The sequence below is a fragment of the Carcharhinus amblyrhynchos genome, chromosome 8, assembly GCF_965287045.1.
Source record: "Carcharhinus amblyrhynchos chromosome 8, sCarAmb.v2.hapA, whole genome shotgun sequence".
NCBI classification, from domain to species: Eukaryota; Metazoa; Chordata; class Chondrichthyes; order Carcharhiniformes; family Carcharhinidae; genus Carcharhinus; species Carcharhinus amblyrhynchos.
The window spans coordinates 21,098,232-21,101,060 of record NC_137331.1 but is presented as its reverse complement, the minus strand read 5'-3'; the positions used below and the strand labels follow the sequence as shown (position 1 = coordinate 21,101,060).

At 44.6% G+C, this 2,829-nt stretch overlaps 1 protein-coding gene across 1 annotated transcript in view; it reads right to left on the bottom strand.

Moving 5' to 3' along the window:
• LOC145346463 (cytosolic non-specific dipeptidase-like) overlaps nt 1–1,474 on the bottom strand; it is a 32,566-nt gene extending 31,092 nt beyond the window's left edge. The window contains exon 1 of the mRNA XM_080193765.1: nt 1,323–1,474. The gene's annotated coding sequence lies outside the window, so the exon portion shown is untranslated. The remainder of the gene's footprint in view (nt 1–1,322) is intronic.
• Nucleotides 1,475–2,829: the final 1,355 nt, after the last annotated feature.

The window sequence follows — 2,829 nt, the reverse complement described above, 5'->3', positions numbered from 1 at the left end:
ACTGTACTGGCAGAAAGCAGAAATGAGATGAATTTGAATTAGATGAGATACATAAAAAGAAAGAAGAAAAAGTTGGACTAAGAGAGAAAAAGAGACAGATAGGGGAAAATAGGTCTATTCTAAATTTCAAAATTCTCTGGAAACCATGTACAACTTGCAGAAATGAGAGTCTATATGAACTATTCCTTTCAGGGCCAGAGAGGTTAATGATGTGCTCCATTTTTGCAAGGCTCATAACAGTGTGGTGGAAATTACCCAACGTTTTGTAGCGATTTGTAACTGTACAGCTTTATTTTTTGCCACAAGCTGTTATTTAGTCACTAATAGTAGCAGGGACATAAACCTCACTAGGATTTTCCCAACAAGTTCGCGACCACCCATATGTATCCATCAGCCCTTCATTCTGTGAAGAACCAATGGTGACATGAGGCAACATTTTAAGCAGTGAACTGGAATGTGTTGCCTAGTCAAAGCCACTGACCTCTGTGCTGCTGTATCTTTATGCCACTATCAGCATTTTCTTTAGTCCTTGTCGCAGCCATCAAGCCATTTCTTGTGACCTAATCAGCTTTTTCCCAATCTCTCCTCTCTCACAGAGCTTCTACTTTGTTCCATCCCTGTTGGGTCACCTAGACTCAAAACTTACTCTCTGGCCACAGATGCTGTCAGACCTGCTGAGATTTTCCAGCACTTTTCTGTTTTTGTTTCAGATTCCAGCATCTGCAGTATTTTGCTTTTATAAAATCCATCACTTTTCTCCCTCTCTTCAGCTCTGAGTCACAATGACTCAAAAGGTTAGCTTCTTCTCTACATTTATGTCACCAAACCTGCTGAGTTTATCCAGCACTTTGTTTCTTTTTATTTCGGAGTCAGTGGCGGAATTGGATAAATACTTGACTGTGAAAGAATTACAGAGCTATGGGAAAAGAGCAGTTGGGCTAACTGGATAGTATTACCAAGGAGCTGACACGGGCACGATGGGCCGAATGCTCTCCTTTTGTGGTGCATCATCCTATGACCACTAATTAATGATTAGTTAGCAGCTACATCATCTTCGAGAGGTGGCATTTGCCTGTTTCCAAATCCCTCTCGACCTTGGGCAGTGCTGAAAGGGTGAGCCATTCATTCCGATTACAACACACATACACCCGACTTCTCCGCTCCCGGCCCAAAGCCGCCACGCCTGCAGTGGCTACAACTTTGTTTCGCTCTATGTGTCTGCATGAAAGAACTGGGGGAGATAAGACAGACTCTTAGATCTTGAGCATATCCCAGTGATCTGGCTCCATTCAGACAGGAAGCTAGCGGCACCCAACACTCACCTGACCTGAACGTTCCAAATTCGAACGCAGCCCGGATAGACAGAACGCCGGCAATGTTCCAAATTCGAATGCAGCCCAGAAAAATGGAACGCCGGCAATGTGTTTAAATTCGAACGCAGCCCGGATAGACAGAATACCGGCAACTTTCCAAAACTTCCGGAAACTGCGCTGACTGACAGCTGAAGAAAGCCACTCACCGCTCAGCAAATAGTGACAACTTGAGGACCAACTTCCTGTGGGGACGTAGTTGGAAACAAGCAAGCTCGTTGGATATTTTCTACAGGGAGCAGATGGGGAAAAAATGAGACCTTGCATATTAGTTTTAAAAAAGGACGTTACTCAGTTGAAAGGTATACGAAGGGTCGGGAGAGATTAGTGCTCCGTTGCCCATCTATTATCATACTTGCACTTGTCTCTCCCCCATAGGAGCCCTGTCTGCTACTCTGCAGTTATCCGGCATCTAGAAGATACCTCCATTGTGTTTGGGGGGATTGGGGGGTGTTTTTTTGGTCTGATCAGGACACCGTTTAAACATGATCTCAATGCAGCTGGGCTTTGTTGCCGTTTAGGCCCTACTGCTCTACATGACAACGTGAAGTATGGCCATCTGTTGGTTTGACAGTGTCGTAAGATCTGGAGAGAAACACGTCTTTTTCTCACTGGAGCCGACACTTTGCCAAACTCAGGTAGGATGGCACCCCCACCCCACATTTTCTCACATTATGCTCCATTTCCCAACTTTTTTGCCCACTTAACCTATCAGTATCTCTTTGTAAACTGTTTGTATCCTCTCACAACTTGCTTTTCCACTTACGTTTGTGTCATCTGCAAATTTGGCGACAGTATTTGTTTCTTTCCTCCAAGTCAGTGATATATATTGTAAACAGTTATGGTCGCAGCACTGCTCCCTGTGGAATCTCACTGGTTACAGGCTGCCAATCTGGGAAATAATCCTTCATAGAAATCCTATGGTGCAGAAAGAAGCCATCTGGCCCATCGAGTCTGCACCGACCACAATCCCACCCAGGCTCTAGCCCCATATCCCTACATATCCCGCCAATCTCTCTAACCTATGCATCTCAAGACACTAAGGGGCAATTTTAGCAGGGGCAATTTTAGCACGGCCAATCAACCTAACCCGCACATCTTTGGACAGTGGGAGGAAACTGGAGCACCTGGCGGAAACCCACGCAGACATGAGGAGAATGTGCAAACTCCACACAGACAGTGACCTAGCCAGAAATCGAACCCAGGTGCCTGGAGCTGTGAAGCAGCAGTGCTAACCACTGTGCTACTGTGCTTGTCTCCACTCACTATTTCCTGCCCATTAGCCAATTTTCCATTCCATTATACTACCTGTAACATCATGGGCTCTTATCTTATGACTTAACCTTTAGTGAAGTCCCTTGTTAAACATTTTAGGTGGATAGGTCAGCTATCAATTGTGACATTTTATAACATTGTGTTTTGTTATTTAAAGGAAATTATTCTCTTCTGAACTTCGAAA